This window comes from Balaenoptera physalus (genome assembly GCF_965194825.1).
Source record: "Balaenoptera physalus genome assembly, chromosome: 13".
Taxonomy (NCBI): Eukaryota; Metazoa; Chordata; class Mammalia; order Artiodactyla; family Balaenopteridae; genus Balaenoptera; species Balaenoptera physalus.
The window spans coordinates 65165907-65191363 of NC_138892.1; the positions used below are offsets into that span (position 1 = coordinate 65165907).

At 39.1% G+C, this 25457-nt stretch overlaps 1 long non-coding RNA gene across 1 annotated transcript in view; it reads right to left on the reverse strand.

The window, feature by feature from the left end:
* Window positions 1-380: 380 nt before the first annotated feature.
* LOC309641481 overlaps window positions 381-25457 on the reverse strand; it is a 37594-nt gene continuing 12517 nt past the window's right edge. The window contains exons 2-3 of the long non-coding RNA XR_014252622.1: window positions 17349-17993; window positions 381-5255 (exon numbers count right to left, since the gene is read on the reverse strand). This is a non-coding gene — a long non-coding RNA (uncharacterized lncRNA). The remainder of the gene's footprint in view (window positions 5256-17348; window positions 17994-25457) is intronic.

Here is a 25457-nt window from a genome sequence, read left to right on the forward strand (position 1 = left end):
AAGGATAATTTAAAAGTTTTACTTACTTCATTCTTCAACATATCTTTAAAATAATAGTTTCCAAATGGGTCTCATCCTTAAATGTAGTTTATCCCTACTTAGGCGCATTTCCCAGTGCCCTATACCCCCCAAACAGATTAATCTTCCCAGAGCTTAGTCTGGCATTTAGGATTTTTGTCCTTCATGCCACCAGACTTTGTGCCTTTGCCAAGACTGTTCCCTCCACTGAGGAGGCCAAATTGTGTGTTCAAGGCCTGGCTCATATGTCATCTCTTCAAGGGCCTTTTGTCTCCACCACACTGGAGGTGGTCTGCCTTCCAGGGTATAAGAGGTGACATTTTTTTTTTTTAGAAACAGACTGTATTAAAAATTTTAATTAATTAATTAATTTATTTTTGGCTGTGTTGGGTCTTCTTTGCTGCGCGCAGGCTTTCTCTAGTTGTGGCGAGCGGGGGCTACTCTTTGTTGCAGTGCATGGGCTTCTCATTGTGGTGGCTTCTCTTGTTGCGGAGCACATGCTCTAGGCACGCGGGCTTCAGCAGTTGCAGCACGCGGGCTCAGTAGTTGCGGCTCACGGGCTCTAGAGCGTGGACCCAGTAGTTGTGGTGCACGGGCTTAGTTGCTCCACGGCATGTGGGATCTTCCCAGACCAGGGCTTGAACCCGTGTCCCCTGCATTGGCAGGCGGATTCCTAACCACTGCACCACCAGGAAAGTTTCTGTTTTTAATGTATTTATTTTTGACTAATACATCAAAAATAAACAAAAAATAAATAAATCTACTAAAAGAAAAGAAAAAAAAAGTCTGTTTCTAAAAAAAAAAGTCACCTCTTATACCCTGGAAGGCAGACCACCTCCAGCGTGGTGGAGACAAAAGGCCCTTGGCATATGAGCCAAGCCTTGAACACACAATTTGGCCTCCTCAGTGGAGGGAACAGTCTTGGCAAAGGCACAATACACATGTGGTATACATTTTTGGTGTATTAGTCATGTTTCTCCCAACTAGACTATAAATTTACTTAGGGTAGGAACCATGATTTATAGTTCCTTAAGATCATAAGTTCTGGAATCAAAATATACTCAAATCCTGGCTCTCCTACTTGCCAGCTGTATGACATTGGGCAAATGGCTAACTCCTCTGTGCCTTAGTTCCTAATATTTAAGACAGACATAGTAAAAGTACCTATCTCATACGAGTGGCTATAAGGCTAAATGAGGCGGCTCATGTACAATGCTCAGCAGGTACCTGGCACGTTGTAAGAACTCAATAAACATTAGCTATTACTATTACCCTCCACATTGCTCAGCATATCACTGAACACTGAGTAGATGCCTAAAAATTAATTGTTGCTGATTTATTAGGTTACATATAAATTTCTTTTAGATGCCTAAAAGAATCAGAAACTTGTATTAAGACAAAAAGGGTGTATTTGTATAGACACTAATTATTTTTAAACATTTATCTGGACAATTTTACTTCCCCATTTTTGAGGAGCATCTCACCATTGCCCCCATATATGCTCTCACCTGGTCTTGGAGACCAGGTGAGGAAAGCAAGAGGATTATCTCCCTCACTTCATAAGGAAATAGGGAATGAGCATTAGATGACAAGATAAAACTCAGATGCTTGGAGTATTCTGGGTGCCAAGTACCAGCCATCTGCTAAGAATTCATACTAAAGAGTCCATATTTGCATAGTTTTTTTGTTTTTGATTATGTGTACCTCAAAGAAATAAACATAAATTACTGTATTGGCCTGTTGGTAGTTGAGGGGACAGTATGTCTAGTAGAGTACAAGACAATAATAAAGGTGAGAAGAAGGTAATTAAAGACCCAAGGCTGAGCTCTAGACACACACTATTATTATATTTTATATTATACCAATTACCATGCATGCCCCTCCCCCCAACACTCTACAAGCTAAATGGCTTCAATCAGCTTATCTGGAAGAGCCAACACCTTAAGTCCCATGTGGTCCCTGGACTGCATCCTGGTAAAATCCTTGGGACTCAGGTTGCTACAGAGAAAAAAATTATTGTTGGAGGGGGAGGGGATATGAAACTGCAGCAGATGATACTACCTAGACAGTTGTGGGATGTGTGTGTGATCCATACCATTAAAAAAAGATCATAGAATGCGAATTGCTTTGTAAAAGAATTCTTTGGGGCTATTCCTCTTCTTTTACACGTAAGTGTCATATTTTCCAAATGAAAGATTAAAAAAATAAGAGCTGGTTGAAAATCAGAATTGATTTATTTATTTTAGGATGTGATGATACAAGACAAGGCTAGAAGGCAATTGCACTGAATCACAATCCCATCTGCTGACTGTTCCCTTTGTCCAAAACCTCTGATGGATGAGGGGCCAGAGCTGTCAGGCAAGGTGGGAATCAAATGCAGATGTGATGGGAGGTCAGGATGCCGTGAGAAGAGTGAACACACCTGGCTTCCAGCCCAGTTCTGCCACCACTTGGCTCTGCCTCTTTGGACAGGTCACTCCACTTTTCCTCATCAGTAAGATGACCAGCGAGGGACAGGAAAATCATCGCTAAAACTCTTTCCAGCCCTGACATTTTATGATTCTGTTGAGTCTGAGAAAATCTATGCATTATCCTGCAATGTAGATTACTATTTACCTAAAAAGTTGATCTTTCTCTCTCCCCTCCTCCTCCCTCTCCTTTCTCCCCAAAACCTCCTAGCATGCACACACTGTCCCTTTCTCCCCCTGACTTTCACTTCAGAATCTGAAAAATACTCCCAAACCTAAAATTATTGGTTACAACAATGTTTTCCCCTGGATGTGTCTAGGAGGCATTTGCTGAAAGCTTGAATTTAAATTTGTAGTTTCAAAGGAGCAGGAAGGATGATGATACTGAATGCCTGGCCATGTAGAGCTGTCTCAAGGCAGTTTCGTTACACAAGCTGAACAGTAGTTCCACATAAAGCAAATGATTATATTGCTTCTCTATTTCCCTTCAAATGGTTCCTTAGAATTAGGATTGCTCTAAAGTCTCCATAATTGTTTTAAATGACTGGGTCTTTCAATACCGTTCTCTAATATAATTTCTGGGTAGGCAGCCAGCATAAAAAAGGACTAGGTCAGCTCTCTCTGTGTCAGCGCTTGGCAGCACAGCTCCTCTGGGATGTGTCTCCTGGCATCCACCCAGCCTAGCTATCAACAATAAAAGCTTCTGTTTGTGCTTCCAGTAAGTCATAAATAAATCTCCTCAATACCACCTGTTTTCTGAGAAGAGCTTCAACAGTGTCCTTTATCTTGGGTTAAAAAAAAAAGAGACATGATTGTTGCTTTAGGAAAATAGGTTTTAAATGTCCATTAAGTAATTGTTCCTTTTCATTGTTCCCTACTCCCAACATTTAGATGTGTAATTTGAGTTGCAGTCCCTTTGGTTGCCAAGTTTCTGAGACTGGACTGCTTTCCCACTTTATGTTAATTGCCTTTTTGAAGCTGCTCAGCCTTAAGCGACCCTCCTGGGTATGGAAAGTGTTAGTTGTAGAAGAAGGGTTCTTGACCTGAGCAGCAGGAAAGGCATACCCTCCGGTAACGCAACCACACAAGGGGCAGAGGCAGTGACCTACCTGGCTATGGCTTCAGGAACCCTAATTATCATCCTCAAAAGGTGAGAGGTCCCGGACTGTTGGCCCCTGGGGGAGTACCAGGCACCAAGGCTGGTACTAAAGGAAGAACAAAATAGGGTTCCTGTTTAGCTAAACAAGAAAACAGGCAATCTCAGTTGCTGCCCAAACAGGTTGGATATCTTAAACACTACTCGTCACAAACCTCCTCTGAAACATTAAGCCTCATATTACTGTTCTGAGGTAAACATTAATCTTATTTTCCGGCAAGATGTAGAATGAGGTCAAGCACATTGTTTCCTACTGCAGTCAACATTGGAATTAAAGAAATCAGAATCTCTTCTCAATACTACATAAATGAGTCATTTCAGGTGATTCATCACTGAGTTCATATGAGCAACATGTTTCCTGAAGCATTAAAAATGGAAGCAGGGATTTTTTTCCCCTCTGTCACATTCCACTGGCCATGAAAGAAACCCAGAAGGACCAGAAGTGAATGTTACCAAAGAAAGTCTCCTATCTGTACTTTGGTCCTTATGAAGGGACATAGATTTCTGTGCTTGTGCATACTTCCTTCTCTTGTTATTATCCTTTTTTTGTTTTTTTTTCTTTCCCCCGCGCTGTGTGACATGCGGGATTTTAGTTCCCCAGTTCCCGGACCAGGGATTGAACCTGCGCCCTCAGCAGTGAAAGCACAGAGTCTTAATCACTGGACTGCCAGGGAAGTCCTCCATACTTCCCTCACTTGTAATGCCAAACTCTGCAAGAGAACTTTGCACATGTTCCCACAATTCAGATATGTACAAGTTTCCCTTTTTATAAAAATACCAGGGGATTAGGGCCCACACTAATGACCTCACCTTAACACGATTACCTCCTTAGAGACTCTATCTCTAAATAAGATCACCTTCTGAGGTACTGGAGGTTAGAACTTCAACATATGAATTTTAGTGGGGGATACAGTTCAACCCATTAGACTGTCACAAGTAGGATTCCCAGGGAAACAGACTCTGAGATGGAACTTAGCATGCACAGTGTTTTTTCTGTTTTTTAATTTTAAATTTATTTTATTGAAGTATAGTTGATTTACAATGTTGTGTTAGTTTCTGCTGTACAGCAAAGTGATTCAGTTATACACACACACACACACACACACACACACATTCTTTTTCATATTCTTTTCCATTATGCTTTATTACAGGATATTGAATATAGTTCCCTGTACTATATACAGTAGGACCTTGTTTATCCATTCGATATATAATAGTTTGCATCTGCTAATCCCAAACTCCCAATCCATTCCTCCTCCACTCTTCCTCCCCCTTGACAACCACAAGTCTGTTTTCTATGTCTGTGAGTCTGTTTCTGTTTCGTGGATAAGTTCATTTGGGTCATATTTTAGATTCCACATATAAATGATATCATATCGTATTTGTCTTTCTCTGTCTTACTTAGTATGATAATCTCTAGGTCCATCCATGTTGCTGCAAACGGCATTATTTCATTCTTTTTTTATGGCTGAGTAGTATTCCATTGTATATACATATACCACATCTTTTTTATCCATTCATCTGTCGACGGACATTGAGGTTGCTTCCATGTCTTGACTATTGTAAATAGTGCATGCACAGTGTTTATTGAAGCTTGTCCTTGGGATCAACATCTGGGGAAGTGGGGGAAAGAAAGCAGGCAGGATTAGACAGAGGGATGTCAAGTTGTCATGCAGGTCCCACAGCTGCCTTAGCTGACCCCACAGAGCTCTCTGGAGCAAGAATGGCCCTTCCGAGTTGTACTAAGTTGCGCTGAGATGGTCAGGGCTTTATACTGCCACATCAGTCAGTCATTGGACCTAGCCACCTCAGGAAGTGGCATGACTTTGGGCGAGGCAGTTCTCTATAGATGAGGCAGTCTCTGAAGGGGCTGACAGCTGAGAGCATCTGCCAACAGCACGCCCAGCAGCTGGGGCAACAAGCCCTCAGTAAAGGGAGATCTGGTCAGTGTATCATAGAGCCCACCACACTGGCTACAAAAATGGAATATGGTGTAGGTCTTCTGCAACTTGCTTTTCAAAAATGTTAATGATTATTTTCAAACAATTCCAAAGTAGAGAGAACAGTATAATTAACTGCTATATACCCATCATCTAGATACTTCAATTATCAAGATTTTGCAACACTTGCTTCATCTATCCCTTTCTCATTTTTGATTTATTACTTTAAAGTTGACTTCATGTCATTTCACCCCTGAATACGTCAATATCCATCTCTAACAAATATGAACATTTTCTTACATAACCTCAATGCCATTTTCATACCTAATAAATTAATAACAATTCCTTGGTCCATTTTTAGATTTCCCTAATTATCTAAAAAAATTCATTTTTATAATCAGCATGTTTCAACTAGAATCTAAATAAGGGGAACACATTATTTTGGTTATGTCTCATTTCTTTTCATCTAAAGCCATTCCTTTTCCCCTTTATCTCCATGCCATTTTCTTGTTGAATAATTAAAAGAATGTGGGCCATTCTTGTTTATTTGCTTCTTAATGGTTCTTTTAACTTGTCCCTCTATCCTCCATGTTTCCTGTAAATCATAAGCTAGCGCTAATGCTTGCTTAGATCCAGGTTCAAAGATCATAGGTAGTGCTGTGTGCTTCATACCGCACCACATCAGAAGGCACACAATTTCTGGTTATTCAACTGTTAGTGATACTAAGACTCATCAGTAGGTTCAGGTTGTGACTATCTGAGCCCTCCATTGTAAAATTCTCCATCAATCTTTCTTGTGATTGTATCATCCTTTGGTGATCTTTGCCTGAATCAATGATTTGACATTGAGTTGCAAGAGTGATTTTCTAATCCTGGACTTTCCCCTACATTTATCAGCTAAAATTATTTTGTAAAGAAGTGCTATTTGGTTGCCTGAAACATAGTTTATATGGAAAAGATAGGATAAAGCTTAATTCTTTCCCTTTATATTGCCAATTTTCAGAATATAGCGATGAATGTTTTTCACTTTCTCTCTGTAAAATCTCTTCATGAAATCATGATTTTAAAAATATGATCAGTGTGTTTCCATCAACTGCAGTAATTGTTCTTTTGAATGCTATGGTGTCCCATTTTTTACCAAGAAGAGTCTCTTCGTGTTAGCTCCTGTGTCCTTTTGACACAATCCAACTAATTTTTTGAGAACTTACTTGGTTTCTGGAATAACAAGATATCTCAGGCTCGTACTGTACATTTTATTCCCCAGACAAGGAATTAGCCATTTCTCCAAAAAGCTCTGCTTCCTTTTAGTAGGAAATTGTTTTTTTTTCAAATAAACTTTTTGTTATGGAATAGTTTTAGATTACAGAAAAAATTGTAGCGATAGTACAGAGAAAAATCTCAGATACACCATACAGTTTCCCCTATTATTAGCATCTTACATTAGTATGGTATATTTGTTACAATTAATGAACCAATATTGCTGCATTATTATTAACTGAAGTCCATACTTTACTCATATTTCCTTAGCTTTTATGTAATGTCTTTTTCTGTTCCAGGATCCCATCCATGATACCACATTACATTTAGTCAACATGTCTCCTCAGACTTTTCTTGGCTATGACAGTTTCTCAGACTTTCTTTGTGATGACCTTGACAGTTTTGAGGAGTTATGGTCAGATATTTATAGACTGTCCAACAATTGGGATTTGTCTGATGTTTTTCTCATGATTACCCTGGGACTGTGGGGCTTGAGGAGGAAGACCACAGCGGTAAAATGCAGTTCTCATCACATCGTAACAGAAGTTCATGCTGTCAACATGACTTATCACCGATGATGTTAACGTTGATCACTAGGCTGAGGTAATGTTTGTCAGGTTTTTCCACTGTAAAGGTACTCCTCTCCTCCCTCTTCATACTGTACTCTTTGGAAGGAAGTTATCATGCACAACCCACACTTAAGGAGTGGTAAGGTATGTTCCATCTCCTTAAGGGGGAAGTATCTACATAAATTCTTTGGAATTCTTCTGCATAGGAACTTTGTCTATTCTCCTCCATTTATTTATTCATTCAATTATCAGATATTGATTTTATATCCTGGGTGGTTTTTTTTTTAATTAATTAATTAATTTATTTATTTTTGGCTGTGTTGGGTCTTCGTTTCTGTGCAAGGGCTTTCTCTAGTTGCGGCGAGCGGGGGCCACTCTTCATCACGGCGCGCGGGCCTCTCACTGTCGCGGCCTCTCTTGTTGCGCAGCACAGGCTCCAGACGCGCAGGCTCAGTAATTGTGGCTCACGGGCCCAGTTGCTCCGCGGCATGTGGGATCCTCCCAGACCAGGGCTCGAACCCGCGTCCCCTGCATTGGCAGGCAGATTCTCAACAACTGCGCCACCAGGGAAGCCCTATCCTGGGTTTTAATCCAATATTACTTTATTTATTTGTGCTCAGATTGCTCCAGCTTTGGCCATTGGGCTCTTTCAGTCCACTCCTATGTCCCTTTGACATAACCCCATCATTGTGGGGTTTCTTGAGCACTTTATTACTTTCTGGCACTACAAGATGCTCCAGGATCATCTTGTATATTTCTTGCCCTAGTCTTTTTTTTTTGGCTGTGTTGGATCTTTGTTGCTGTGCGTGGGCTTCCTCTGGTTGCGGTGAGCGGGGGCTACTCTTCCTTGCGGTGCGCAGGCTTCTCATTGCAGAGGCTTCTCTTGTTGCGGCGGAGCATGGGCTCTAGGCGCGTGGGCTTCAGTAGTTGTGGCGCACGGGCTTAGTTGCTCTGCGGCATGTGGGATCTTCCCGGACCAGGGCTCGAACCCGTGTCCCCTGCATTGGCAGGCGGATTCTTAACCACTGCACCACCAGGGAAGCCCTCTTGCCCTAGTCTTAGAATCAGCCATTTCTCCAAGGAGCTCTGGTTCCTTTTACCAGAGAATGTTATTAGAAATACAAGATAGGTGTGCTTGTTCATATTGGGGTGTGTCATTGCTTCTAGGCACTCTCAGCTGACAGAGAAAGGAAATATATGTATGTATACTAATCTGTATATATACACACATATTTATTAATATTTCTATATGTAACCACTGTATCTATATCAAGCTAAAAATGGGTTCACACTGATGTCTCGAACTCTAATCCATTATCACATGGATCATTTTAGCTTTCTCCTCTTGCTGTCTGTAACCTCCAACTCCAGCACTAAGGAAGAAATCTGGCTCTCACCATTCTCCATCCATTTACCTGATTGTTCAGTTCCAGTATGGATGTATACTGGTTTCGGAATTGTTAACCTGTACCCTTGTGGGAAACAACTTTATTGACTAGAGTACAGTACTTATGTACGACTCCTTTCACTTTTAGTCATACAGACTACACTCATTTCCAAAGTTACTTAGATCAGCACCTTTTCTCCCCATGCTTTTCAAAGAGGTTGGCTCATACATTTGTCATACAGCTAGATCCTTTTATCACATTCTATTCTAGGATTCTCTGACCTCCTAAATGTTCTGAAATGGTTTTTCCAACTTACAATCTTGGTGCTAAGGGAGCTGTTTGCTACTATCATGTAATTATTTCTAGACCTATTCAGTGAGAACCAGGAAATAATTTTTTTCATGGCTATCATCTTTCTTTTTATTTTTTTGTTTTTGTTTTTTAATTAATTTATTTATATTTATTTTTGGCTGTGTTGGGTCTTCGTTTCTGAGCGAGGGCTTTCTCCAGTTGCGGCGAGCGGGGGCCACTCTTCATCGCGGTGCGCGGGCCTCTCACTGTCGCGGCCTCTCCCGTTGCAGAGCACAGGCTCCAGACGTGCAGGCTCAGTAGTTGTGGCTCACGGGCCTAGTTGCTCCGCAGCATGTGGGATCTTCCCAGACCAGGGCTCGAACCCGTGTCCCCTGCATTGTCAGGCAGATTCTTAACCACTGCGCCACCAGGGAAGCCCCATCTTTCTTTTTTAAAGAAGCTTTATTTAGATATAATCAACCCATTCAATTATATCTAACCCATAAAATTCACCCACTTAAAGTGCACAATTTAATGGTTTTACGTATATTCACAGAGTTGTGCAACCACTGTCACATCAATTTTAGATTATTTTCATCACCCTGCAAAGAAATTCTGTATTCATTAGAAGTCACTCTCCATTTCCCCTAACCACTTCCCATACCCCCTCTCCCTACCAGTCCCAGGCAACCATCAATCTGCTTTATGTATGGATGGATTTGTCCATTCTGGACATTTTATACAAATGAAATCACACAATATGTGGCTCTTTATGTCTGATTTCTTTCACTTAGCATAATGTTTTCAAAGTTCATCTATGTTGTAGCATGTATAAGTACTTCATTCCTTTTTATTGTTGAATAATACTCCATAGTAAGGATATACTGCAATTTATTTATTCATTCATCAGTTGATTAACATTTGGGTTGTTTCCACTTTTTGGCTATTACAAATAATGCTGCTATGAACATTTGTGAACTAGCTTTTGCGTGGCCATTTGTTTTCTTTTCTCTTGGGTATATAGCTAGGAGTGGAACTGCTGGGTTATATGGTAACTCTGTGTTTAACATTTTGAGGAACTGCAAAACTGTTTTCCAAAGTGGCTGCACCATTTTACAATCCCACCAGCAATGTATGAGGTTCCAGTTTCTCCACATCCTCAATAGCACTTGTTATTATCTGTGTTTTTTATTATAGCCATCCTAATGTGTGTGATATGGTATCAGACATTTGTTTTTAATCATAGAATCTTCTAGCAACTATGCTCTTTTCCCAACACATATTCTATGGTAGGAAAGTTTATCAGGTAAATTTCATTTAATGGTTACAGTTTATTGTTGATAAGCAGCTCTGAATTAGTAGAAAGAGAATGAAACCTAAATTTAGATATACTTAAGCTAAGACCTAAGTTTCTGTCTTCTTGTGTGTATAAAATGAAGATAATAAGAATATCTATCTCACAAGGTTGTTGAATGGATTAAATAAGATAACTTGTGAAAGCTCTCTGTAAACTATAAGGCACTACACAAATTCATTATTCCTAGTGTTGTGGGATGGTAAAAAAGTAAAAGTTTTTCCTTAATGATGCTCCTTTATAAGATGCTGCACTAGACTTTGAGCTCCTAAAGGAGTGAAACCATGTATTAATCTTTGAGTCCCGGACAATGTCCAGCACATCTTGAGCCTACCACCTTCTCCTTTACTTAAACTCTCAGGGAACACTCAGACCCATAGATAGGAATCATCTGCTTGCTTTTTCCTCAAGATTCACTTTTCCGTTGTCTTCTCAGATCATTAGAATTTCTGCAGGCAGGGGTTCTTCTGGGTTTCCATCTTGTTTGTTTCAGGTCTTGCCTCCCCTCTTGTTTCACCCATTTGGATTTAGCAATTCAGCTTTAGAATGTGGTAACCTAAGCTCTACTTGCCTGGAAACCTGATGGGTCACTGCGTCTGGCTATTGCCCCATGACTCCATACCCTATATCTCACCTCCCTGCCCCGCCTCGACACTTAGGACATTATGAGTTGTACCATCTGGGGAGGGACACTAGACACTCAAGTCCTATCAGTTACCAAATCCTGAAAAATCTGCTTCTAAATTTCTCACGTTGGATTCTTCCTCTCCATTTTCACTGCCATCAGTCTCATTTAGGTTTCATTACCTCTTAGATCTTTTAAAATCATGTCCATCTTCAAGGGACTTTGCTACTAGAACATAGGGTAACTGGAAAGGAAATAAGAGTACTGTAAATTCTGTTTTAAAATAAGATACCAGTAGTAAACTGAGCCATGGCATGGAGCCATATATACAAAAATCTGGTACAGTGAATTTCAAACAGTAGGTTTACTACTCATTAGTAGGTCGAGAAATCAATTTAGTGAATTGTGGCCAGCATTTAAAAGGTGAAATAGAATAGAATTTTAGGTAGAAAATACCAGATGATATTATGCATAGTAAGAGTATTATTCTGTTTTGGATATATAATATGAATGCAAAATGTATTTTTTACAATGGGTCGATGGTCAAAGGTTGAAAACACTGAACCAGTGGTATTCTATATATTATGTTAAACCTAAATGTTAATCTTGATCTACATTTAACATAAAAAAATATACCAGAAGGCTTCCCTGATGGCGCAGTGGTTGAGAATCTGCCTGCCGATGAAGGGGACACGGGTTCAAGCCCTGGTCTGGGAGGATCCCACATGCCGCGGAGCATCTAGGCCCGTGAGCCACAATTACTGAGCCTGCGCGTCTGGAGCCTGTGCTCCGCAGCAAGAGAGGCCGCGATAATGAGAGGCCCGCACACCGCGATGAAGAGTGGCCCCCCCCACTTGCCGCAACTAGAGAAAGCCCTCGCTCAGAAACGAAGACCCAACACAGCCATAAATAAATAAATAAATATTTAAAAAATATATATATATATATATACCAGAAGGCCTATAAAGGATTAGAACTCAGATTTCTTGGGTTTGAACTCTCGCTCTAATATATACTTGGTGTCTTTCAGCAACTTACTTATAAACATTTTGTGCCTCAATTTTGTCATCTGTAAAATGTGCATATTTGGCACATAGTAATAAATTAAGAAATAAATATTCTCACATCATTTAGCAATAGAAAATTCCATTTTTCTGACAGTTACCATTCTAAGTTGGGTCATAGGCTTCTCACACATAGGCCCATCGTCTATAGACTAGGCCTATCATCTATAGATTTCAATAAAGACTCTTTGGGCTATCATCTCAGAATCCAAAAGCTACCTACAGATGTTGTTATGAGAAATTATGCTGTCCCTGCAACCTGCTTTTACTTTCACTCTTAGACATTCCCAGATACACCCAACATTCTGACAAGATGTGGATCGTACCATAGCCTGTTCTGTGTCAAATATCGAACATAATTTCTACCAAGTCTTATGCTTGAAGGGTATAAGCTGTATGCCCTCATTTAATACTTGTACTAGTACACATCACTGAGCTGAGGACTTCATTTATACAATACAGGAGAAGTTCAGCAACATTATGCCAGTAACACAAGGATTGACTATGTTTCACTGAAGTTAAACAGTTGATGCATTGCTTTTTGAGAACTCCTCTCTTAGTGGTTTTCTAGTAAATGTTTAACAACTAGCTCTCAGAGAGGGAAAAAAGCCCTGATTTGTAGCACTGGCCAGTTTCCATGGTGTAAATTCTTCCCTCATGACCAATTTCAAGCTACCAATATGATTCTGATCACTAAATACAGAACTGGGAAGAGGTACATACAATCAATTCTCACGAGCCCTTACAAGCAGACCACCGCACACCACCTGCATGTAACTATTTCAAGCTTTTTGCCCAGTGCGTGTGGAAGAATGAAAGCTTTTTTAAATAAAATATTTTTTAATCATCAAATATTTCTTTGCTTTGAAATATCAATTCAATGGAGTTGGTTATGCAAAGAGAAAGATTTATTCTGGAATGAAGATTTTTAAAAATATTTTCTTTTTCTTTATCTTTAAAAAATTTTTGGCCACACCATGCGGCATGTGGGATCTTAGTTCCCCAACCAGGGATTGAACCCATGCCCCCTGCATTGGGAGCACAGAGTCTTAACCACTAGACTGTCAGGGAGGTCCCTGGAATGAAGATTTTGAGACAATGTGGCTCCAAGGCACTAAACCACTCTGGATAATGTAAAATGTTACAGCTCTCCAGATTGTTCTTTTAAAAGGCTTTCTTTTCTAAATTAGAATTCAGACCAAACAGCCCCTAAAAATGATCTCCTGTTCTTATTAGATAAGGAAATGAGAAGAAGAGATCAGGTGAGTACAGGAAGGCTCTAGAGGCAAGCCTTCCTCACACTGAAAAAGAACTGCCAGGTTGACTGGACTGGGACTGCAGAGCCCAATCTGAACCATCCATCTAAAGACTCCACTAGGTGTTATTACATATGGAATAACCTAGATTTGGGGAAATGCAAGGATGGGGAACTGCAGGGTTCTGGAGGACTGTCCTGGTAGGGCCATTATGGCAAAGCCAACCAGAGAGCAGACATTCTGAGTTTCAACTACCCTACAAGGGAACAGAGGAACACCAGAGCCTATACTCTTCACCTTGACACAGTGATGTACTACACAATTTATTCCCACACGAAAAGCATTCTCTAATAAATGGAATACATAGAATAGTAGTTCAGAGTCAAAAGCTGGAGCAGGATAGGTCCAGGTTTAAACTATCATTTTGCCACTTACTAGCTGTGAGAGACCTTGGGCATATTATTTAACTTATCTGAACCTCAGTTTCCTCAACTGAGGAAAAAAGTGAATATAACTGTACCTACCTCCTAGAATTATTTTAAGGATTAAGTTAGATAATACATACAAAGTCCTTAGCCTTGATTAGGTGCTCAAAAATTAGTAATAATGACAATAATAAATAACTCTCAGTCCTACTTTTGGAGGCTAGATACCTGATTTTAAGTAGATATCATGTCTTAGCATTATAATAAATCTCACCCCAGATTTATAATTGTTTCCAGGTAAATTCAGAGCTAAAACTGTCTATGACTGGGCAGGTGTTACACAGGAAATGAAATTTAAACCCTGCATCTGTACAGGATGGCTTAAGTAAGTGGGCTGTATTGATTGTGAGGTTCATCTAAGAGCTGATGTTTAATTTCAAGAGACAATGTCCGTTATTCTGGGGATGATGCTGACATGGATCTTTTTTTTTAATTGAAGTATAGTTGATTTACAATGTTTCAGTTGTACAGCGAAGTGATTCAGATATATATATATATTTACAAGATACTGAATATAGCTGACATGGATCTTTAACAGAATCTTCTGGATTCCTATTTGAAATGGTGCCATCATTTGCACCACGGCTTCTGTGGTCACTACGGTGTCATGCTGTCAGCAAACATTAAGGGGACCACCCTACCTCAGAATAGGAAGTCATCTAAATCTAACAAAATCTTTCTTGTCTGTGTTCCCTATCTCAGACTCTTTACTGTGTATTTAGTCAAAGCTGGTGACACCAGAATATAAACCTTATTTTATTAAACCATCCCCCCAGGGTCCTCTTGGTGCTCTGCACTGAGAGCACTGGCATTCATGAAGAGGAAGCTGAGGATGAACTCTTTGCGTGAAGTCTCCATTTTACACTGATTTTCACTGAACACAAGATGGACTGTTTGCAGCAGGACCACTGGGGACAACAGGCTCTGGATTTTGTGCAACGATTTCTATCTCTGGTCTTTCTGGCATTGATTAAGGTTTCAGGCAAACAGAGGCACTGAGGACCTAGCAACAATCGCTAGGGAGCTTCCTGGTTGCCAGCAACAGTAAATACCACAGAGACACAAAGACTCAACCTTTCACATGCACACAATGAAACCTAGAGCCTGGTTTCTTATTTCAGATACCAGAGTCCTCTAGGTAGAGCACAATAGCTTCTTCTTTCCCTTCTTTATTTAGATTTGTTAAATTTTGTACAGAAATACATACCGCCCAGGAGCCTATATAACCACCTTGTTTCTAAATTTGTCCAAGAACATTTATATTATAACCTCCCTCTTAGTACTATCTTTTTTTTACTATTTTGAGGGAGAAATGGAAGGAAATAGTGTTGTATATCTGACTTTGGAATTTTAAATAATGTATGACTTGTTTAATGTGTTTGTAATTGGCAGTCTTCTGTAAGAGTTACAATTGATTTCCACCCTTCTGAAAATATTCAGGAATATTATCGGAAAGCTCTTCTCCAAGTTTACTGTCTAATATGCTTTTAGAAAAGATAGAAGCATACAGAATATGAAATAGAGCACTGGCAATTTAAGGTTTTTTCATGACTCATTTAAGGAAATTGCATAACAGCCTTCCTCGGCCAACCTCACACACTCTTCTCAAATACCTTGCTGTTTTCCTTATTCTATTCCCTCATCCTGGTCTCTTTTTCCAGCCTTTCTATGGGCCATTAACTTTTCTCTCTTTTCTCTAAGGCTGTATACCTCTCTAGGGTACAGTCATGTGGTATGCAAAGTGATGAGGGAAAACTGAACTACCCCCTAGCTTGCTAGTCTGTCTCCTGGCAACTGTATGATATGTTGCTTAGTAACACGAAGGGTGAGAGTGAAGTCTCTCTTACATACCTAAAAATACTGAAATCATTTAAAAATATTAATACTGGGCTTATTTAGTAAAGTATGCTAAATCCAGAGACAATCTTACCATGAGGAGGGACTTATTTCAGGGCATGCTACCTTGAGTAAACCTCTACATCTCTTATAATCGGTATACTAAATAACAGGATGCTGTTCTTATAAATAGACGAAGAAAAAAACCCGCAGCCTTTTCTAATCCTTTCTCTTCAACACATGCATAATCAATGTTTAAGGGGAATAGAGAAATGATCTTTTAGGCTGAGCAGCCTTTCCTCTCTTCTGCACATGCATAATTGATTTTTAAATCTAAAGGAAGATGGAGAAATGTTTCTCAAAACCTTTTGCAGCTGGACATCACTGGGAGTTGCGCCTTTCAGGATTACGACTGTCTGGAGAGCAATTCTCTGTCAACTTATCCAGGGGTTATCAGAATTTAGAAGTAACTGAATCACACTACTCCAAAGCATTAAAACTCTTTAGTTCCAAGCAGTAAATTATTAATTCTAAGAGAATACTATTTACTGAATTAGACCTACTGCATCAGACTTCAATGCAGGAAATGGAATCAGTATTTTTAACTAGCACCCTAGTTACTTCAGCACAGTTAGGAAACACTGGTGTAGTGGATGATTCCAATATGTTACAAAGGGTTATCTTCTACTATTTTGGCTCATGGATTTATACATGTAATGCTTAAAGAGGAAGCTTCAAAGACCAATTCCTAAATATTCTGCCACATCCTCCCCTTGAGCTAAGCCCTTTGGCTAATAAAATTGGTCAAGCTTTAGATGATTAGTCATTTGTTCATCCTGCAAATATTTATTAAGATAATTTTGAAATATAATTGACAGAATTTAGTGATTAGTTGGGATTAACTTAAATCAGTTAATAATACATATAAAGTGCTAAGAATAGCGCCTGGCACATAGTAAATATTATATGAAGTTATTATTATTTTAATCTCACTTGATAGACTAGAAAGATGGTGACAATGAACTGATATTGAGAATAGAATAATTGAGAGTATAGAATACTGAGGAGAGTAATGGAGAAAAATAACTAATTTCACTTAGATATATTGAATTTGAGATGCCTGCAGGTCATCCAGGGGGATAAAAACCAGTAAGAAATATAAGTCTCAAAGATGGGGGCATGTTGTATAAGACCTTTAAAAAATAAATTCTTACTTTTTGTGTGGTTAGCTCTACATAAAAATGGACCAGTTATAATTCATCAGTATTTTACTTCCAACAATATCAAGGCATCTATAAACAATTTTGGAGGCAGTAAAAATTTTTTCTCACTAGTAAATCAATCTCACCCTGATTTCTCTATAACATGGAATTAATTAAGACAAGGACTTGAGAGAAAAAAAGAGAAACGCACATTTGGATGGTTGGGGGAAGGGACTCTGGAGCTGTTTTTGATTGCTATTAAATCCCTGTAGACAGTACACCATGGCAACCTTCCCAGTCTGACACCTAATTTCCATCTGCTTTGAGGTAGAGGGGCAGGACTGAGGCAGTTCAATGTGCATTCTTGTGAGTGTATGTAATTTGGGTTAATGAAATGCAACTAAATTATAAATTGTGTTTCATGGAAAACTGAGATTACCTACTGTCTTTTACACTTCTTTCTCTTTCTTCTCTTCTCAGGATGTCTTTGAGCCTCTTCAAGTTTTGTCCCCTTTTTCCAAATGTCAGATTCCATCAGTAGACTTGGGTAAAGCACCTCCTCAATGTACCAGAGCAAAATTACAAATTAAAATGTGTATCTCAGTACATAAATATTTTGTTAAAAACAGTGGTTCAGTAAATGACTGAACATCAATGAGTGACCTCAAAACATTGCACTACAATACCAGAGATATATTTTTCATATTACAGAGTACAGGTGTTTAATGTGTTATTTTATAAGTCTTACTTCTGGAACAGAAATTCATTAATATTTACCTCTGCTATACTACATATAAACGTCCTTCCCAAAACAGATGAAACTCAGGTACCAGAATCACCACAGATAATTTTCTTAACCACCATTATCCAGAAAAAAACTATTATTTAGTAATAGTGCATTTGTTGCCCAGAGGTTGAAAAAGTGAATGTTAAGCTTTAAATAAAACTCTGAATTCGGGTGTAGGGTCATATTCTTACCTAGACCTTATCATTGAAATTTTGCCAAGGGGAATGCAGCAGATAGTTTTTAAAGGCCATACTTAGTGAGAGCCAATTCACTCAATACCTTGATCAGTGCTGAACCCTAAAATAAAGATAAGTGTAAAAAAAAAAAAAGATAAATGTAAATTCAGCATGTCAGCATAATCATATTCATCTCCTTGCTTAAGTTTAGAATTTGAGGTGTGTTTTTGTTGTGGAATTCAAGGGAAACTTAGTTGTTTGAATTTATCCATTTACAACCAAACCTACATGAGGAAAGCAGCATGAGGTGGACAGGTATGGTCATTTCAAAAGGATGCAGAGGCAGTGTACACCATAGTGGGATGAAGTGGGGAAATGTGACACAGTTCTTTGTGTGTGAAAGCTCCTGCACTGACCTCTCTCTCACAGCGCTCAACACAGTTTCCATTCTCGGGACCTTGAACTCCTCTGGGCCAGAAAACATGTTTTATGTCTTTTGGCCAAGCCCTTGCTGTATACTTATTTCCTTGTAGCTAAATCCAACGAACACTCTACTGTCCTTATTAACAACCCCTCTACAGTATTTGTTGTTACTCAGCACTCTATCCTGACACTGTCCTTCCTTTGTTTCTATAACATCAATGTCTTCTGCTTTTTCTCCTCCTTCTTGGCCAGTGCATCTGTGTGTCCTTTTCTGACACTGCTTTCTCTTGAAGTCCTTTACTGTTATTTATTTATTTATTTAATTTTTTGGCTGCGTTGGGTCTTTGCTGCTGCACGCGGGCTTCCTCTAGTTGCAGCGAGTGGGGACTACTCTTCATTGCGGTGCGCGGGCTTCTCATTGCGGTGGCTTCTCATGTTGCAGAGCACGGGCTCTAGGCGCTCGGGCTCAGTAGTTGTGGCGCACAGACTTAGTTACTTAGCTGCTCCACAGCATGTAGGATCTTCCCGGACCAGGGCTCAAACCCGTGTCCCCTGCACTGGCAGGCGGATTCCTAACTACTGCGCCACCAGGAAAGTTTCTGTTTTTAATTTACTAAGTCTATTCCCAAATCAGGTAAGTCAAACTCCAAAATATCCACCAAATCCGTCACTTTCCTTCCAACCACTCTCTTTCCCTCTATCCCCATGACTTTCATCATAAAGCCTGGATGATTGCAATAGCCTCCTAATTAGTCTCCTTGTCTTCCATCTCAAACGCTTCCAATTCATTCTTTAAATCCATAATGGTCTTTCTAATCTGGTCTAAATTATGACAAAAAGGAGAATTAAGCCCAAGGCTGCCTGGCTCTGGAGGCAGTAGCCCCATGCTTCATTCCTTGCTGCTCCTCATTCCTACATATCACCAGCTCCTCTAGATTCAACCTTCCATATATTTCCCAAATATATCCACTGTTTTCCATTGCCACTACCACTTCCTTAAATTAGTGTTATCATCAACTAACCAGCCATCTTCTAACCAGTCTCCCTGCCTCGTGTTCCTCCATCCCCAACTTTGTTCTATCTATTCTCTCTGCACAGAGCAGTCAGGATCTTGCTGAAATGCAAGGTTCATTATTCCTCTTTCCTTTAATGGCTCTCATTGAGTTTGGAATAAGGTCCTTTCATAATCAATTCTTTGCATAATCCTCCAGACTAGTACTCCCCAATCCCCTTATACTTTATGTAACAAACCACTTCCAGTTTCCGAAACTCACCCAGTTGTCTGCGTATTTCCATGTGGACTCTCCTCCGCATTTGTACCTACTACTCCTATTCATTTTTCAAGACAGCCCCAAGTATCACCTCTTCCAGGAAGCCTTCCTGCATCCTCTACACCACACCACCCCCCAAAGACCTGGAGATTATAAGTAATACATATCTCTTTGCACAGGATCATGCCATGCCTCTTCCTTGGGACTTATCAGAATGCATTATGTCCAGTTAAATCTTAGCCAAACAAGCACCTATTAATACCCTAGACTATGCTTGGCCCAATATATGCACCTTAGAAGGCAATCAATATGTTTCCAGAAAGAAAACAAATGAATAAACATGTGAAGCCTACAGGGTTGTTCATCCATATGAGTTAATCACTTGGGTTAAAAAAAGATTTTAATAATTTAGAAAATGATTAAGTTGGAATACATATGAGCTAGAAAGAAAGGAGGCTTTCCATATATATATGGTACCTTGATTTATGACAAAGGTGTCACTGCAGTCTAGTGGGAAAAGGATGGTCTTCTACATAAATAGTGCTGGGTCAACCGTTATCCATATGGAGAAAAAAATAAATCTTAATCCCTACATTGCACCATACACACATAAAAATATCAATTTCCATGTGTATTGTGGAACTATATAAAAGGTAGAACAATAAGTCCTTTAGGAGAGTATGTTAATGACCTTGTGGGTAGGCAATGATTTCTTAATTATAACTCAAAAAATGCTAACAATAAAGAAAAAATGGTAAATTGAACTACATTAAAATTAAGAACATCTGCTCATCAAATGACATCATTAAGAGAGTGAAAAGGCAAGGTACAGAGTGGGAAAAGATTTTCTTTTTCAATCTGTAAATCCAACAAAGGACTCTTATTCATAATATATAATGTATTCCTACCAACGCTTAAGATTGGTAAAAACAGGCAATCCATGAGAAAACATGAGAAAGACTTGAACAGGCATTTCAGCAAAGAGGATATCCAGATAAAAAAATAAATAAACAAATGAAAAGGTGTCAACCTCGTTAGTTAAAAATTAAAGTCACGGGACTTCCTTGGTGGTCCAGTGGCTGAGAATACATCTTGCAATGCAGGGGACCCCAGTTTGATCCCTGGTTGGGGAACTAAGATCCCACGTGCCATGGGGCAACTAAGCCCACGCGCCACAGCTAGAGAGAAGCCCATGCACCGTGACGAAGAGCCCGTGTGCCGCAACTAAGACCCAATGCAGCCAAAAAATAAATAAATAAATATTAAAAAAAAATTTAAGTCACAATGTGATAGATATACTATAAACTCTCCTAATGGCTACAGTGAAGGAGGATGAGGAATAACCAGAACTCTCCCATACTACTAGTGGGAGTGTACATAACCACAACCACTCTGGAAAAATTAACATTTTTTTCTACTAAACTGAACATATACATGCCTTATTACCCTACAATTCCACTCCTAGGAATTGAAATTCCTAGCAGCAGAAATGCAAACAGCAGAAATTTGTAAATATATTCACCCAAACACATGTACAAGAATGCTAATAGCAATGCCATTTGTAATAGCAAAAAACAATGCAGATATCCATTAACATTGGGAAATAGATAAATAAATTATAGTATATTCATACAATGGGGTACTACATAGAAATGAGAACAATTTACAATTGCATTCAATGGTATGAGTAAATTTCACAAACATAACATTGAATAAAAGAACCCACATATAAAAGAGTATATTCCACTTATACAAACTTCAAAAACAGGCAAAACAAATCCATTGTGCTAAAAGTCAGTGGGGATTACTGAGAGTAGATAGTGACAGGGTAGGGGAACCAGAGGGAGGCCTCTCAGATAGTTCTGTTACTTGATCTGCATACTGGTTACACTAGTAATCATAAGTTTGCAAAACTGTACATTTATGATTGGTGAAAATTTATGTACATACGTTATCCTTCAATAAAAAGTTTTCAAAATAAAGAATAAAAAAGAAAGAAAGGCTCTTCACTTGGTGAACATAACTGTACTTGTGTTGCCCATTCAACAGCATAACTTGAAATTCTGGGTTACACTTGGAGAATTCTATTCTTATACCACACCACTGGCACATAATGCTGTTGTCATTAGGTTCCAAATATACATTGTCACACCTCTGATGCTGACCTCTCTCTGAGAAGTGCCAATCTCAGATTCCCAGTGGCCTCTACGACTTCTCCACTCAATTCACCTATCACCTCAAACAGTATAACATTGAACTTGTAAGATCACATTGACTGATGGGTCCTGCCCTTAACACCCTCCCCAAAACACACACACAAACGCATTTCCTGCTTAGACATGTATCCCTTCTCAACTTCCCTATTTCTGTAAAAAGCAGCACTACCATTTCATTCTCTTAGTTCTCCAGGCTCAAAACTTTAAGGGTTAATTTTGACTCTTTCCTTTTTACCTCATGTCTAACCAATCACCAGTGGGATTCTTCCTTTGGATGGTCTCTTCTATTTTTACCTTCTACCCATTCCTACTGTAATTACAATGGTTTGACACCTTCTGCTTAGATTATTACTATAACCTCCTTATTGATCCACTTATCCCCAGTCTCTTTCCCTGCTCCACTTACCTGTCAGATTAATTTTACAAAAATGCTGTTCCTTTCCCTCCACTCTTTTCTATAAGAATATAAAGGCTTCACACAGTCTATGTGTGTGAACTCAGCCCAAACTCCTTCTTCAGACTGGGGTTCAAAATGCTCCACTCTCCTCATATAACACATCACCCACAATTCTCTTGCATGCCCTAATCAAGTCAATTTCTTTGCCCTCCCTTATACAGGCACCATATCATCATCATACTATGTCTTTGCTAATATTATTTTCCCTATTTAAAGTACTCACTCTGGGCTTCCCTAGTGGTGCAGTGGTTAAGAATCCACCTGCCAACGCAGAGGACACGGGTTTGAGCCCTGGGCCGGGAAGATCCCACATGCCGTGGAGCAACTAAGCCCATGCGCCACAACTACTGAGCCAGCACTCTAGAGCCCACGAGCCACAACTACTGAGCCTGCGTGCCACAACTACTGAAGCCCGCACACCTAGAGCTCGTGCTCCACAGCAAGAGAAGCCACTGCAATGAGAAGCCCACACACTGCAACGAAGAGTAGCCCCCACTCACCACAACTAGAGAAAGCCTGTGCGCAGCAACGAAGACCCAACGCAGCCAAAAATAAATAAATAAAATAAATAAAGTTTTAAAATAAAATAAAATAATAAAGTACTCACTCTACTCCCAACCCATTCAGTTAAAAGCCACCATTCCCAATAAAGGTTTTCACGATAAACCATAGATCATAATATAAAGACTTTTTCCTCCCTCTTAAATTTCTATAACTTTCCACTTAAGGCAGTAGAGAATAAATTGTGAAGTAGATAAAATTTGTCTTCAGCATTCACAATTTCTCCTTTTTATATCTTTTAAATTTTTATTAAGAAATTTTCAAACATACTCAGAAATAGAGAAAAAAGTATAATGAACTCCATATACTCATTATTAAAACTCAACAACTATCAAGATTTTTGCCACAATCTTTTATCTATCATCGTTTCCCTTTTTCTTTGCTGAAGTATTTTAAAGCAAATCTTAGACCTTATTTCATTTAACCTACCACTTTTGCATGCAACTCTAAAAATTATGGAAATTTTCTTACATAACCACACTACCATTATCACACTTAATAAAATTAATAATAATTTATTGGTATTATCTAATAACTAGTCCATATTCAAATTTCCCTGGTTATCTTCAAAATGTTTTACATTGGTTTGTTTGAATCAGGATCCAAACAACATCTGCTGTTATATTTAGTAGTTAGTCTCCAAAATCTCTTCTAACCTAGAGCTGTCCCCCTTTCCCACCTTTTCCACCCATCCCACCATTGACTTGTTGCAGAAACAAGATAATTTGTGCTGTAGAATGTCCTACACTCTGCAGTTGTCTGTTTTCCTCCTCGTGATGTCATCTGACTTCACGGAAGTTGAAGTTGTCAGACTAAACGGAAGTTGGCTCTAAAGGCTTAATTAGATTCAGCACAACTGTTTCTGCTAGATCACTTCATAGGTGATGCTGTGTACTTCTTACTGGATCACATCTTAGGTTCACAGGGTGTGACTGTCCCACTTTTAGTGATGCTATGATTGACTAGTGAGTTCAGACGGCAACAGCCTATCCTTCCATTAAAACATTCCCCATCAATATTTTATCTGAGTTTTCATCCACTGATAATCTTTGCCTTAATAAATTGTTTCATTAGAGGATATAAAGGGTGATTTTTCTAACTCTATTATTACTTCCACATTTACAAGCTGGCATTACTCTGTAAAGAATGATTTTCTCTGGTTAACTAGGGCCATTTGGTCACCTTGAAATACAATTTGTACAGGAAATGCAGGACAAATGCTCAATTCTTTATTTGACTATATGATTGCCAGTGTATAGAATATGCAGTTGGTGCCCTAGTTATTTCCAATGGTGCAATGGTATCAGATGATTATTTTTAATTCACTTTTATCTTTTTTTAAATTTTCTTTTGCTTTGTGGGGATAACTTTATGAACTCATGAGTTTATACTGTTAAAATTAACATATTATAACTGTATTACGACATGATCAGTGATATGTATTACAATAAGATCACTCCAGCTGTTGTATGGAGACTGAACTGGACAGGGGTAAGAGTGAGTGAATGTAGAGGAAATCTAGAAGGGCACTGAGGTTTTCTGGGCAAGGGATGATGTACTTATTAGAGTGGAGGCAATAGAGATGAAGAGAAAAGAATAATATTTGAGAGATATTTAGGAGGTAGACTTGACAGGACTTAATAATTAATTCTATGGTGTTCAGAAAAGGAGATGGAGATGTCAAGAGTAATTCTTGTTTCTGATTTGAGAAAACAGATGTGTGCTGCTCTATTTACTGAGCAAGAGAGACTTGTAGGAGGTGCATATTTGTGAGACGATAACTAGTTCAATTTGGGATACATGTGAGAAACCCAGCCAGAGATTGGAAGTTTACTGTAAGATCTGGATCTAAAAGATGTCAAGCAAGACAGGAATAAAGACACAGATGTAGAGAATGGACTTGAGGACACAGGAGGGGGAAGGGTAAGCTGGGACGAAGTGAGAGAGTAGCACTGACATATATACACTACCAAATGTAAAATAGATAGCTAGTGGGAAGCAGCTGCATAGCACAGGGAGATCAGCTCGGTGCTTTGTGACCACCTAGAGGGGTGGGATAGGGAGGGTGGAAGGGAGACGCAAGAGGGAGGGGATATGGGGATACATGTATACATATAGCTGATTCACTTTGTTATACAGCAGAAACTAACACAACATTGTAAAGCAATTACACTCCAATAAAGATGTTTTAAAAAAAAAAAAAAAAAAAAAGAAGATGTCAAGGAGCCATTGGCATACAGAAAGGATCTGCAGTGTTGGGAATGAACACACTTACTAGACACTAGGGTAAGATCCATAGAATAAAATTAGGAAAAAGTCTAGGACCGAACCTTGAGGAACTCCAACATTTAAAGATTAGGAGAAGAGGAAGAACCAGCAGAAGCTGAGAAGAAACAAAAAAAGTAGGAGTGAAACACAGAAAATAGAGAATTTTTGAAGCCAAGAGCACAAAATGTCTCAAGAAAGAGATAACAGTCAACTGTGACAAAGCTTATCACGGGTCAACAAGAACCAAAAAGTGTCCAATGGATTTGGCAACAAATGGAGAGGGCATTTGGTTTCAAGAAGTGGTAGGAGCAGAATCCAGACTGAAATGTATTTAGGGATAAATAGGAGGTGAAGAAGTAGAAAAATTGTTAGACAACTCCCTTGTTTCC